Source organism: Apium graveolens, chromosome 9 (assembly GCF_009905375.1).
Source record: "Apium graveolens cultivar Ventura chromosome 9, ASM990537v1, whole genome shotgun sequence".
NCBI lineage: Eukaryota > Viridiplantae > Streptophyta > Magnoliopsida > Apiales > Apiaceae > Apium > Apium graveolens.
In genome coordinates, this window is record NC_133655.1 from 278680217 (window position 1) to 278696360 (window position 16144).

The 16144-nt window shown below is 34.2% G+C and overlaps 1 long non-coding RNA gene across 3 annotated transcripts; it reads right to left on the reverse strand.

Annotated features, from left to right (window-relative positions):
* Positions 1-13414: 13414 nt before the first annotated feature.
* Positions 13415-15485, reverse strand: LOC141687042 (uncharacterized). 3 transcript variants are annotated; one of them, XR_012560910.1, is made up of 4 exons: positions 15335-15485; positions 14870-15241; positions 14604-14764; positions 13415-13641 (listed from the first exon to the last, which is right to left on the reverse strand). It is a non-coding gene; the product is annotated as an uncharacterized LOC141687042 (long non-coding RNA). The 3 variants fall into 3 exon arrangements; XR_012560909.1 differs by having other exon boundaries at positions 14870-14998; positions 15128-15485; XR_012560908.1 differs by having other exon boundaries at positions 14870-15485.
* Positions 15486-16144: the final 659 nt, after the last annotated feature.

Here is a 16144-nt window from a genome sequence, read left to right on the forward strand (position 1 = left end):
TATTTGATTGTTTATGATTGATTCCTGCTAATTAATTTGACTGACGGTTGTTTGAATCGATAAATCGATATCTAGGGTTTATGTGTTTCTTTAATTGATCGTTTTTGATTGTACAGATATCTGAGGTATGTTAGAGTACGGGGGTTTGATTGTAGGAGTAATAAGCTTTATTTTGATATATTATTTGTAATTTTTCATGTACAGAATCGTGATTTTGAGTTTTGATCGGACTTTTATTTGATTTGATTGGAGAATTAGTTGTAGGGGTTATTAGGATTAGATAGTGGTATGGTTGAATTGCTGATGTGATTTTGAATGAGATAGAGGGTCGAATCGATCCAAACTATCCCGTTTTGGCTATGAATCGAGCTCACCGGATTCTCGCCGGGTTTTGCTCTGTTTCGCCGGGAAAGCAGATACAGGGATGGACAGACGAGAAGGGCGACGGGGATGTGTAGCTAGAGTTGTGACAAAACGATTGGCATCAAAAACGGACAGAAAACATGTGGTTTTGGGTAGGAATTAGCCTCGCCGGAATCGAGCTCCAGTGGCCGGAACCTCATCGGTTTCTAGGTTGTGAAGAACACCGGCGGGTTGTTCTTGCCAACCCGGACCCGACCCAGTGGGTTCTAAATTTTAACCCGGTTTTAATCCTTCAAAACCCTAACCCCTTTTCTGATTTCTGTTTCTGAATTTTAATTATTTAATTATATTTTATAAAAACAGAAATTAGATTTATTAATTCTAAAAATCAATTAAAAATTAGTTTTTAAATTCTGTAAAATAGTATTAATAATTCCTAAATTATCTTATAAATTTATAAATTCGAATTTAGTGATTTAATTAAGTATCTAATTATTTATTTAATCATTTATCTATTTATTTACTTATTAGTTAATAATTAATAAATAAGAACTATATTGATCGAATATTATGAGAAACGATTCGATAAATAAAGGAATAAAACGAATAACTCGTAATTATACGAGTAATTGAACGATAAGTTCGATTATTAATATTCAGACGATAGTAAATTATTCGTATAATATCGTAATAATTATTCGTAATGAATAATTAAATACAGATAATTAATTTTAAAACGTATACGTGCAATAATAACAGTAATGTTTCGATAATTATGCGAAAAACGCGAATAACTCGTAGGGGATCGTTGAGTTAAAATATGATTCGAATAATGACTCATTTATTCAATAATTAACGTATCAGTTAATGATATCGATTATTTATTTATAAATAATCGATCTAATCGAATAAATAACGATAAGTGTGAATATTCGTAATAAATTGTGATTAATCCTAATAATTAGGTTATTAAATAAATAATTATTAATTATTTATTAGTTATTTATTTAATAAATATTTAAAAAGTGATTAATTATTCCGATAATTGATCACATCATTTTCAATAAATCATAACTTATTCATTTTAACTCCAAAAATTATAGAAAAATTATTTTTGACTTTGATTTTTCTTAAATAATTATTTTAGGATTTAATAATTTGTAATAATTAATTATATTGAATAATAAATTGAATTATCAGTATTTAATTGATAATAATTCAACCGTTAGTCCGATTTGAGCGAAACGAAAGCCATTTTACTCAGAAAAATGAATTCTTTTTATTAAAAATAATATGAAGATCTAATTTCTTCTAGAAATTAGCTGACTCTAGTATTAGCTTGATTATCAGTCGAAATACGTGCCGAGACGAATCCGAAAAATTCCGGAAAAATGGGAAATGAAGCAGAAGGTAATCAACGGAGCAATCAGCGAGTCAATTTTGATTCTAAAAATTATTTTAAATATAGAAATGATTATGTGATTATGTGATTATGTGCTTATGTGTATTATATGGTTAATCGAGTCGTACTTGCTTATATGTAATATAAGAGTCAGTCATAAGCGCATGGGTAGATAATAGGAACGAAATGAAGTCGATTCAAGATGCAAATTGAAGTACAAAATGACTTAACCAGTCTATTTTGCCAACAGAAGCTAAGCCAGCAAGGTGGGTCAAGTAGGGGATAGACGGAAGTGATTTAATTGCAGTAAGTCGCGCAAAAGGCAAGTTTCTCCTCTATTCTATTTTCCAGAATAGTGATATTCTCTTCAGATTATTATTACAATTGCACTATTTTAATTCTCTTGTTCATATTTCATTTCACTTCTTGAATTGTTCTCTTCATTTGAATTCATTATTTATATTCCAATTATTACTCAAAATTATTAATATATTCTGGTGATTAGAATATATCAAAGCATACCGATTGTTCCGGTTGCTATTCCAGGGACTGGATAATACTACTTCTAGGATTAAGTTTACTTAATCCTAAGGACCGGGACATAACCTGATCCTTGAAACGGGCCGTAGTGCTTGGATGCCCGACGGGATCTATATAGTAAGATATAGATCTGCACTGTATCCTGGCTGATCAGCAGGGTATAGCTGCGAACTTGAGTCCAGTTTGGTTCAATTGTATTCGCCAGTAATGGCCTTCTTTCTATTCTTATGAGGTTATATCTTTGCAGATATACCTGGGTTACGGATTCAATTATATTGCTTTAACACTGTTTATATTTTGTGGACTTGTTGAGCAATTTTTGGCTCACCCTTTTTGTTGTTATTCACCTTATTGTTTTCAGTTAAAAAAGAATTTGAAACCCATCAGGACACGAGTGGTAAAGAAGTGGGTCAAGCCTCGGGATCCTCTCATACCCAAGGTGTTGATCCCAATTCAGGAAGAAAGCTTTGAGTTGCCCGAGCAGGTGGAGTGTTGATAGATAGTATGTGTGTTTGAATAAAAGCTGAACTTAGTTTAAAAATAAATTAGACAATGGTTTGTAATAAAGAGAGTTTGTGAGATTTTAAATGTTGGTTTGTAATAAAAGTAGTTAGTGGTTCTTGTTTTCATACTTCAACCTAAAAAGGTCATGGTTAGTATTGAAGGGGTTTAGTTTCATTTCTTTATTATTTATTAATAAGCTTGTACAGGTTTGGTGATTAGCTCATAACCCCCAGACTTATACCCCGAGTTTGGAGGGCGTTACAGTTTCAATGAACCTTATTATTACTTGGTAGTTCTAATAACTTAATATTATATGTAATAAGTGTTTAAGTTATGTGCATGCCAAGTTCTTGACACTTCCTCCCCTTCCATTGTCTCTAACTTATAGGATCCCCGTCCTTGAACGCTTTTGACCTTGTATGGTCCTTCCCAATTTTGGGCAAACTTTCCTTTTTGTCCTACTCCATATACTTCAACTTTCCTTAAAACCAAGTCTCCTTGCTTGAAGAATCTTTTTCTCACCCTTAAGTTATAGTAAAACGAAGCTTTTTTATGATATTCCACGATCTTGGCATGAGCTTGATCCTGAACTTCATCGATTAAATCTAAGGCTAACCTCTACGCTTCCTCATTTTTCTTAGCATTGTAGGCTTTAATCCTTGGATATGGATGTGATATCTCTACAGGGACAACTGCTTGATACCCATATGCTAACATAAAGGGTGTTGCTCCAGTCGTAACCCTACATGTGGTCTAATATGCCCAAATTATCGGAAGTATTTCAACTACCCAATTGTTTCGGACTTCTCAATCCTCTTCTTTAATCCATCTAAAATAATTCAGTTTGCTACTTCTGCCTGCCCATTGGCTTGAGGGTGAACGACTGAAGTGAACTGCAGCTCAATTTCACTTTCCTCACAGTACTTCTTAAATTCCTCTTAGTTGAACTGTGTTCCGTTATCGGTTACCAGGATACGAGGAATTTCATATCTACACATAATATTTTCTCACAGAAATGGAGCAACTTGCTTGGTTGTAATCTTAGCCAAAGGCTTAGCTTTGATCCACTTAGTGAATTAGTCAATAGTTGTGATAAAAAACTTTATTAGTGCAGTGGCCATCGGGAATGGTCCAAGAATGTCCATCCCTACATGGAAAAAGGGATGGCAGAATTTAGGGAGGTCAACATCTGAAGTGGTTGTCTAACAACCGGCGCATGTTTTTGACAATGATCACACTTTTTCACGTAATTCTTCACATCGGCCATCATCTTCGACTAACAAAAACCCAGATGAGTAATTTTGTGAGCAAGGGCTCTGCCTCCCAGGTATTGGCCGCAAATCCCTTCGTGCACCTCTTCAAGGGTTAGTCGTGCCTCATCAAAACTGAGACACCTTAGATAGGGAATCACGAAGGACCTCTTATACAAAATCCCATCTATCAAGGAATACCTTGAGGCTCACACGGATAACCTTTGTGCTTCCATCAAATCATTAAGAACCCATCCGGCATAAAGGTGGTCTTTGTTAGGATCAATTCATGTCTCTCCAAGCCCGATGGGGGCTACCAACTTAACATTAATACTTCGCATTTTCAAAACACGGAAGTACACGTTGCTAGAGCTATTCTTAACTTCTGAGGAGGCAAACTTGGACAACGTATCTACCTTGGATTTTTCTCTCTCTTGGGATGTACTCAATATGACATTCATCAAATTAAGTCATTACAGCTCTCACAAGTCGCACATATCTTGTCATAGTTTCATCTCTCGCCTCAAATTCTCCATTAACCTGGGACACCACAAGTTTTGAGTCTCCACAGAATTTCAAGTTTTTAAAGCACCACCAAAGAGCTTTCATGAGCTTAGCCCTTCATATTTCTGAGAAACATATAAAAAATAGATCTGAGCTGTTACTTTATTTTACTTCAACTTTCAATTTTTTGAGCTTAGCTTTCATGAATGACTGGATTCAAGACCTCCATCATTTTCATTCAAGGTAAATTCGAGTTTAATAATTTATGTTAAATAAGTTCCATATTTTTAAGAATTAAGTTCGTGTTATTGAGTTTTGATATATTATTTTCTTAGCAACTTAACAATGTATTGACTCTGTTTAAGACTTCCATTAATTTCGAGCTTAAGAATTTGTGTTAATTAAGTTAGTGTTATAAAGTTTTGACCTTGTTTAAGACCTACTTCTCTGTTACTTTTGTCTTTGATTTAGTGTCAAAATAAATAGTTAGGTTCTTGTCACTCGATATAGAGTAGTTTGGAGTGCTTTGTATCTGGGCATTTTTATTTCTGTGTAAGCACCATTGTTGAAATATACCAGATTTGTTTCCTTTCTTTTAATATATTAGACCTTGTGTTTGCAGATTTAGTTAGCAACATAATAATATATTTACTCTGTTTAAGACCTCGATTGGTATTGACTCTATTTTTCGGAATTAGTTAGAAACTTAACATCGTATATTTTCTAAATTAGTGTAAACTTTTGTACAGATTTTGAAGAAACATAAGGCTATAAAGATGGATAGATAATGGTTCAGAGATGATAGAAGAACAAAAGAATTTAAGAAAGGAGTGGACGATTTACTTATATTTACATTTGAGAATGGGTATAGTGAAGAAAAAATAAGTTGTCCATGCACAAAGTGCGCACATAGCAAATCATGGAATGCTCGAATTCTTAAAAACCATCTCTTTCATTCTGGTATTGATCAAACATATACACGCTGAATATGGCATGAGGAATCAGTACTAGATGAAACCGATACTTCAGAATCTATTAATCAAGCCTCCACAAGAATGGGTGAAGCTAACGATGATGATGATGAAGTTTCTTCAGATTCTTCTGATTTTATCAACCACGTGAACGGTGAGTATGAACCTCTTTATCCTGGATGTGAGAGTCACACTAAGATGAAAAATATGGTTAAGTTATTTAACTTGAAAGTGAAGCATAATATATCTGATTCATGTTTCTATGATGTTCTATTATTAATTGGGTCTTTACTTCTGGAAGGCAACATTGTCCCTTCTTCCTTCAGTGAATCAAAGAAGACTTTATGTGTATTAGGAATGGGGTATGAAAAAATACATGCATGTCCGAGTAATTGTCTCTTGTACCATGGCCAGAAAGATGAAGATGAGACTACTTGTCGGGTATGTAAGGCTTCTAGATAGAAATTGAATAAGAAAGGAGAGGAACTGGAAGGAGTCCCTGCTAAAGTTTTATGGTACTTCCCGTTGATACCAAGAATAAGAAATATATTTAATACACATCAAATTACAAAAGACATGACTTGGCATGACACCGAGCGACAAAAGGATGGTAAAATAAGGCATCCGGCTGACTCGGAAACATGGAAGGATGTAGACCAAAAGTGGCCTGATTTTGCATCAGAGAGCAGGAACCTTCAGTTAGCTTTATCCGTCGATGGTTTTAATCCTTTTTATGGAAACCATACTGATTACTCAAGTTGGCCTGTTTTGCTATCTGTTTACAACCTTCCGCCTTGGCTTTGTATGAAGAGGAGATATATTATGCTCTGTTTGTTGATACCCGGACCGACTGAGCCTGGAAATGATATTGACGTGTTCCTTCAACCACTTATAGAAGATCTTTAGGAGTTGTGGCATGGTAAATAAGTGTACGATGCATATAAGAAAGAGTCTTTCATACTTAGGGGCATTTTATTATGGACAATAAGTGATTATCCAGCCTTAGGGAATTTGTCGGGAAATGTCATTAAGGGATACAATGCTTGTACCATTTGTATTGATAACACCCATGCTACTAGGCTAGTTAATTATCGGAAGACAGTGGTTATGAGGCATCAGAGGTGGTTGCCCCGTCATCATCCGTACAGAAATCAAAAATCAGGTTTTGATAATATTGTAGAGAAGGGGGTTGCTCCTATACCGCCAACCTCGATGGAAGAAAGGTGAAGCTCGACCTGTTTGGAAGAAGGTCTTTATATTCTTCCAACTTGAGTATTGGAAGTTTTTACCGATTAGGCATGTTCTCAATGTGATGCACATCGAGAAAAATATATGTGAAGCTTTACTTGGAACTTTGTTAAATATTCCAGGAAAGACAAAAGATAGAGAGTCTGTCCATCTTGATATGGCTGCAATGAGAATAAGAACAGAGCTGAGGCCAAAAACTCCCAGAAAAAAAAAAGAGAAGGTACCATTGACGTCATGGAACTTGTTGAATGCAAAGAAAAAAACTGTTTGCTCATCCTTTCTTAATATGAAGTTACTAGATGGATTTTGTTCAAATATAAAGAACTTGGTAAATATGGAAAAACTTCGGCTTGCTGGAATGATATCTCATGATTGTCACACAATATTGCATCATTTGCTTCCAATTACTCTTCGGTTAGTACTGCAAAAACAAGTCAGGTGCAAAATAATAAGGTTTTTGGCTTATTCTTCAAGGCAATTTACAGTAAATTCATCGTTGTTGACAAATTAGAAAATATGCAATCTCGGTTGGTGAAAATATTATGCTAGCTGGAAAAACACTTTCCCCCTCCTTTCTTTGATGTGATGATCCATCTCTCAATCCATCTTGTGAGAGAAGTTAAGCTTTGCGGGCCAATATTTCTACGTTGGATATATCCTTTCGAGAGATACATGATGGTATTTAAGAGATATGTACGAAACGCGGCTCACCCTGAAGGATGTATTTCCGAAGCATATGTTGCCGAAGAGGCCGTTGAATGTTTGTTGAATTTTGAAGAAGCTACCACAGGATTGCAAAAAAAATCTAGGCTTGAGCAGAATGCATTAAGCAAGCCCTTATCTGGTGTAACGATGATAAATCCGAGCAAAGAGGAATTGCACCTAGCACACCTGTGTTTTCTGCAAAACACCAATGCAATTAGGCCATATTTTGAGTAAGTTACTATCATTTGTGTGTGTATGTATGCTTTTTTATTGGCTATATTTTGATTAAATGCAATTGATTTTACTTGTAGTGAACATATGGTATCTTTAATGGCACGATACCAGGAACATCAAAATGACCAAGTCTGGCTAAAAAATAAGCAAAATGATAAGTTCCCTAAATGGTTCAAGAAAAAGGTTAGATTTTTACTTTTATTAAAAACACAAATTAAACATATTTTAGGTAATTAATAAAAAGTATATTAATTTAATTTTCCTATTTTAATTAAAATTATTAATTGTATCGAATAATTAGCTTAAATCAATTTATCTTTTGATAGATTCAATCAGAATTGCTGCATGACCCCATTAAAATAGATGATGAAACAAGGTGGATTGCAGAAGGGCCTAATAACCATGTTCCTACATTCAGCGGTTATAAAATCAATGGTGTTACTTATAGCACAAAGGAGCGTGATGATCTTCCCTAAGGTGGATGACATGGGAGAAGAAAAAACTAGTTATATGCGCGACGAAGAAGAAAGGATTCAACTACCATGATGGTAATAATTTTTAAATTAATTTGTGTCCGCTACAACTAATGTCAATTACACCTCTCTGTCAATTACACTTACAATCTAATTCTTATTTTGCTTTTAGTGACCAATGCAGATATTGAGTCGGATTATTGATTAAGCTGAGGTCAGAATTATAGAACATTTTCCTAACAAGAATACTTGATCTCATTCTTTTTTTCCTGGACATGGTTACGTCAATTTCATATTCATCCAACATGTCATGTTTGATCGTTAAGTCATTAACTACAAGCTATGTGAGAGTTCAATTGGATGTTGTATTTTTCGATTACGTAACTTCTCAATTTAAGTACTATTTTGGTTTCCTAATTTGATTGAGATTTTTTTTTGTTTGCTAGTTTGCTGCTATTATGATCTATGGTTTGCAATTCTTTTGGATTGATGCTTTGGTTGGTTTTGTGGGGATTTGACATATTTAGCTCTTTTTTTATTATCATTACCCAAAACATAACTGTTATTTAGTAAAACCGTTCTCTCAAATATGTTCACACAATAATGCAGAAATAAAGATAATTGTGTCTTTGGTGTTTTAATAAGTGTTTTTTCACCCACACTGTTGTCTGTTATCTTTGACAGGATTACACAAAATATAAGTTAGTAAATTTGGACAGAGATAAAAATATAATCAGGGGAAAATAATAAAAAAATTATTGGAAAGAACAGACAAGTGTTGCTCTCACAATGAACAAAACTATCTTCTAATGAGGATTTAACTACTACATTTAACCGTGGTCTATAAACTTTCTTTTTAACAATGGTTTATCGGGTCCGTTATTTTGTAGCAAATCAGACAGGGGTTATAATACACAGTTGTCTGAAACACACAACTCACTAGGAAAAACCATTGTCTGAGTCTACCATAAGTCAGTCAACTAACAACGGTCGGTAGGTGTTGTGTAAAAAATGTAAGACAACACTTTTGTAAAACAACTCTTGTCTGAGTCGATGAAAGTACACCCTATAGACAACAGTTTGAAAAAACATCAATAACTGTTGTTTATGGTTTTCCAACACAACAGTTTGTGTTTACAAATTAAAACACCACTGTTTGTATTTTTAGGACGACGGTATTTTTTTAACCATTGTGTATCAACCGTTGTATGAAGCCATTTTTCTTGTAGTGTTTAGACATTTAAAAGGAGAAATTGGAAGAAAATCAGCCACAATTCTTCTTATGCATCTACTTGATCATTAACAAAAGCAAAATGCATTCATCAACTCCTTGTTAAATACCTCAAGCAGGCCAGCATGTGATGCATTCATCAACTCCTTGTTAAATACCTCAGGCAAGCCGACATGTGAGCAGCCTTTATAGTTATGTCTCTGTACAGAAGGTACCTGAAATCCATTGTTAATATGCCTTAAGTTCTTATATATTTAAACATTTTGATCAGCTTCTCCCATATCATCAATATAACAATAATTAATATCAAATATTTAAATAATAAAGGATGTAGGTAATCTATACCTTTCATATGCTTTAAATGGATTATGTAGACCATATTTCGAACATTTGAAGAGACTATCAATAATCAGAAGATACAATCAAAAAGAAATAAGTGAGTTTTTAGCTTATACATCCATATACCTCTATTAACCTGAAAAAATTAGCTCATTTGCGAGCATTGATCGGAAAGCACCACAACATGATGGTAACAAAACTATTACATAACATGATTGCATCAAAACTATTTATCCAGTATTTTTTAGGTAATTAACTAGAAAACCAAAGCTTTCTTAATACTTTCCTTAACTGGGATGTATTTTTCTGCCCTACTTTGGAGATGTAACATATTATCTGGTGGTCTTTTTTCTAAGGAAATTTTAAAAAACTCATCCTCGGTTCCCTGCTATAATGTTATCATAGCCACCTTATTATCAAGATCCGAGACTTTTAAAGCCTCCTTTGTGAAATGATTCAAGTAGTCCCTATGAGATTCCTTTGCTCCCTGCACAATGCCCATGAGGGAAGTTGAGCTTTTTCGTGCACCTTCCCGCTAATGAACTGTTTGATGAAAGCTTGATTTAAATCTCTGAAAGATACAATCGAATTTGGGGGCAAGCGGTTGTTCCACCTTTGGGTCATGCCTGATAAGGTCTGAGGGGAAGCTCTGCATTTGATTACATCATTCGCAGGTTACAGCAACAGTGCATTAGAGAAAGTCCTGACGTGATTCGTCGGATCTCCGGTTACGTTATAGGCCTTAATATTGGGAATCTTGAACTTCTTTATGATATGGGTGTTCATGATCTCTACCGTGAAAGTTGGGGTTGGAACGTCTGGGTCTCCAAAGGGGAGCAGCTCAAACAGGTTTCCATGAGGGACAACCATCATTTTTCTCGTGGGAGTCTCCTTCAAGTCAATGGCTTAAATAGCCCCTCTTGTTCCTCTAGATCGGTTGGTTCTCGATGGCTGCTTAGCTTGACTCATTTTCATATCCCTCTAAGACTTAGGATTTCTGCTTCATGGGCACGCATCCTTTCCTCAAAAGTTTGGGATGTCATCCCTTGAGTTTCTTGAAACTCGGGGCACCCACCTCCAGTGGGCTTAGAGCGACGGCCTTCAATGGGATCTTTCTCCCTATGTCTCCTCCTGTAATGAGCATCCTCTTCGGTTGACTCTCCGCTCTCCTCGGTTGTATAAGGTCCAGAGACATCTCGATCATTATTGATCGGTCGCAGTCCTCTAATCTAATTAGGGTCGTTCCACAGTTGCGGTTGAGGTGGAGGGGGCAGCCTACTTTCTCCAACCTCAGAGTACAATAGCATCCCATAGGTGGAGTTTATTGGCATATGGTGTACCAAAGTTGACATCCCAAAACTCGCAGATTGTGTCCCCAAAAAAGCGTTCAGATTCGAGTTTTGAAGGTTCATCCCTTAAGTCGGAATTGGCTGAGATCCGAACTGGGGAATGATATCCGGATTGGGGAATGATAGGATTCACCGTCCCTTGAGAGCAGGTCGAGTGAGGAGGAATCTCGATGGCAGATGAGATTGGTTGGGTAGTTTTAGCCGATGCTCTTTCAGGGAGCGTTGTTTCCGCTTCATGTAGTTACCATGGTTGATGTATTTTTCCCAAAGACGGTGCAAAATATTATGGGTAAAAAACTAGGTTATAAATATTACACTATTTAATGTTAGGGTTCGTGAGCTCGAGGCCTTTAATGGTCGTGCTTGTGTTTCTTAGCTTAAATATGCCCTCACAAGATGTCTACTTATCTCTGTACATTTAGAGAATCAAGCCAAAAACTTAGTTTTGAATTATGGGGTGAGATCCCTTATACATGCGTGGAAAGCCCTGAATTAGATTAAGGTTAGGAGACTTGGTGTGCAAGTTTCAGACTTAAAATGGATTTTAGAGTTCTAAAAAGTAGGGATATGCTTCCTTAAGGAATTGTATGGCTTGAGAACTACTCTTTTAAGAGTTTAAGTCTGATTTGAACTTATTTTCCCAACTACTTCCTGAGCTGATTTATGACCTACGAATTTAATAATAAATCCTTTGGTATGTGGGCCCTTAAAGCCCAATTAATGTTGTATTAATTACCAAGCTTTATTAACCGGGTTTTTCTCTTGGATCAAGTCTAATTAATGCACTATTCATTAAAAAATTAGGCTTATTTTTATTTCATATCAACAGTAAAGTCTCAATATAATATAGATGAACAAAAAATTTTGATGTGACATTAAGATTACAAGTGCGATGCGATAACAAGTATCACGTGGAACTAAATAGTCGAGAATATGCTAGTAACTTTGGCGCTTAAAGTCTATGACAACAAAGTTGTTTGACATCATAGAATATTTGGTGCTATACATACAATATACACTACAGCATAAACAGCCTACGACAAAAAAAATGTTACAATCGAACGACCTAAATATTGCCCATACCATTTTTTGGCTAAGGTAACATAAAATTTATGCTAGGTATTTTGATGATACCTTAGGTTACCTAAGCTAACTAATTTTATGACTAAGATAACTTGTCGTTTTATGTTATTTTAGAGTTTTATTGTAACATAATATATGATTATGGCAATATTAATATTTGTTACATTAGAGTGTATTAAAAAATTGGGCCCATTATAGGGTCCATATGTGAGAGCCACATTATGCTGTGTGGGCTCACGGGTAACATGGTACAGTTAAACCTCGATTAAGTAATATCCGATAAAGTAATAACCTCGCTTAAGTAATAATTTTCATCGGTCCCAACTTGGGCCAATGTTGTAAAGTAATATTCTCGCTAAAAGCATAAGATAATAAAAAATTCGAAAGTCATTAAGGGCCCAAGTAATATGTAAAGTAATAATTCCATAATTATATATATATATATATACTGTATAATGTATATGATTACAAAATTTAATTCTTATTAAAATATGAATCTATTGTAGCTTGTTTCTTCTTTCCACCAAAGCCAAAATTAATCTCGTCCTTGACTTTATGTAAAGCAAAAATAACTCCTGGTATGTTTTGCTCGTGTTGTAACAAGTAATTGTTCAAAGTGGTGAGTGCTTGAAATGCTTCCTTTGATGACACGCTTGGGATGACATTGCTATCGTCGGGTTCAGGATCAGTCCCTTCATCAGTGCTCATTACCGACTCAATGATTTCTTCATCCGTAGGTGATTCCATAACCGCATCATAAAAATTCATTGCATGTGATTAATTCTAGTTTTTATACGTACATTATATATTATACTGTACCACGTAAACATAAAAAATCGGTAAAGTAATAAAATATTACTTTATCGATAAAGTAATAAAATATTATTATATCGATAAAGTAATAAATTCGGTAAAGTAATATTTTTTCCCTGTCCCAAGGGTATTACTTTAAAGAGGTTTAACTGTATGTTAATATGGCTTGTGAGGCCCACATAGTACCATATTTGAACACTACCCTATTTGAACCTAGGGTAATATTTTGAAAAGCTAATGTAATATTTGTACATAGACTAGTAGAACATTTCAAACCAGCTATTGTAACAATTTAACAAGCTAATATAACATTTTAACGTAAATTAAATGAAATGCCAATACAGAAAAATGTGCAATAAATTGTACAATTTTAAAATATAAAACGTAAATTTCATACATGTTAAACTTCAATATCTACCAACTACAATAATCACACGTCTGGAATCTACGAAAATCATAATAAATTAAACTAATTAAACCAACTAATTTACATTACAAAATTTTAGATATTTACAAGGAGAAAATTGCAACAAAATCAGCAAGCAAAATTCATTCATCAACTCCTTGTTAAATAGCTCAGGCAGGCCAGCATGTGAACAGCCTGTATAGTTATGTCTCCGTTCAAAAGGTACCTGAAATCCATTGTTAATATGCCTTAGGTTCTGATATATTTAAACATTTTGATCAGCTTCTCCCATATCATCAATGTAACAATAATTAATATCAAATATTTAAACAATAAAGGACGTAAGTAATCTATACCTTTCATATGCTTTAAATGGATTATGTGAAACATATTTCGGACATTTGGAGAGACTATCAACAATCAGAAGATACAATCAAAAAGAAATGAGTGAGTTTTTAAATTATACATCCCTATACCTCTATTAACCTGAAAAAATTAGCTCATTTGCGAGCATTGATCGGAAAGCACCACAACATGATGCTACCAAACCTATAACATAACATGATTGCATCAAAACTATTTATCCAGTATATTCTAGGTAATTAACTAGAAAACCAAAGCTTTCTGCCGGCTAACTAACATATGCATCTCAAAATAAAACTGTGTTAATCAACTCTCACCGACTGTGTTCTCCCATCAGTTTGATGATGAAGGTTGAAATGTAAAACTGGTCTGTGGTCCAGGAAATAGTCAGGCCATTTGTATTTCTCATTTACTTTTTAGCCTTAGCTAACTTGCTCGCAGGGAAGTGCAAAATAAGCACACTAAAAATCCCCATTTCTTTCTCAAGTTTTAATAGCTTTTCACATAGTAAAAAACAAAAGGTAATACTAAATAGTCTTTAACAATAAAATATATACCTATAGCTACAGAAGTACTCCCTCTGTCCCATTAAATTCTATACATTATTTTTTGGCACGCTTTTCAATGCTCATTTAAAATATAACTCCACAATATATTTTTTTTTAAAAAAATTCCCTGAATAAAAGTTTTATATTTAAACTTTTATTCAAAAGAAAAAAAAATTATGAAACTATACTTTATAGAAGCGTCGAAATGCGTGAAAATAGTTAACGCATACAATTTAATGGGACGGAGGTAGTATAAAATATAAGTAGACAAAAAAACCTTAAGCATCCATGTCTGTCTAACAGAATCACGAATCCGCTAAATTCAATGGCTGAAGCAGTGATACATGTGACTGCTGGTACAAGAAGCTCTGTCACTGCTGGTACATAATCCAGCAGCATAAACTGATCAATACGAAGCTCTGTCACTGCTGGTTCAATCTACGGCACATATAGAAATACATGAAAGATTAAATCACTAGAGAGCAGAGTACATATTTCACGACTAGCATAAAGTACTGAATGGAGCAGGTGTCTTACAGGTACAGCATGCCTAGGTAACAAATTCATGCATCTAATTGAAGAGACGGCAGATCTGGAGCAGATCTAGGCCTTCCATTTCCTCTGCATGCTTCTCCATTTCCCCTGCCTGCTTATCCGCGGTACATGCTCACGCTCAAACCATACAAACAAAATTTTATAGGTAACATTGCAACACTTTACGAGCAATGCTCTTTATATTTCAAAATTTTAATATAAACAAATCAGAAGCAGAATAACAATTTGCCATGTCGTTTGTAAAACCTCAAGTCAGGCCTTCATTGATTTTTATTACAGAGAACCCAAATTCCGAAACCCCCAGCTCCAATTGAAATTTCAAATCCAAGCTCAACATTCAAAATCAAAAGCGAAAAAGCCCTGAAATCAAAGAGAAACATTAATTAGTTGAAGCTTAAATGAAGAAATCGAGTCTATTGAAATAAAAACAAAAGAAAATCTAATTTGAAGAACCATAACCAAAAGCCTCTGACCAAACCCAAACCCTAATTTGAGGAAGAAAATTTACGGGGGAAGGGAGGGAGCGAGAGAGAGTATAAAACGGAATTAGAGAGAGAGTATAGAACGGAATTAGAAAATTTTCGACGGTTTTTATCCCGCCTCTTATTTCCAACCATCCCGCCTATGCGAAATTTTGGATGTCCAAAATTTTGGACATATTTTATTTATTATTTTAAAAAATAATATTGAGGTAATTATTATTAAAAAATAAATTAATATATTTATGCACTTCTTTATTTTTATTGATTTTTATATTTAATTTTCAATTTTTTAAAAAACTTATATATCAATGCTTATATCACTCGGGAAAAATTTGTATTATTTTTACTTTTTGTAAATAACTAAAGTGAAAATAAATTTATTTAAAATTTTATTACTTTCGAAAATGTTATTTAATCTTTTAACTTATTTCAGATAAAATTCGTAAATCATCATGTATATTATTTTAAAATTCGTATATCATCTCAAACTCTTGTCAAATTATTATTTAATCTTAGAAAAATATTATATTTATATTTTAATACTATAAGTTAACAATTTGACAAAATGTTGCATGCCGCCACACTTTCTAATTAATGCAACACCACGTTATTGGCTAAGGTAACCTAAAAAGTATAATGCTAAATTAGCTCATGAATATCATGTGGCGCCCCAAAATCCGGGGTCAGTCAGGGATCTAGGAGGTTACGCCATCTTGAATCCTGTATAACACGTATCTCGTACCACAATATAAAAATATTCATACATTTACGACCCCACACT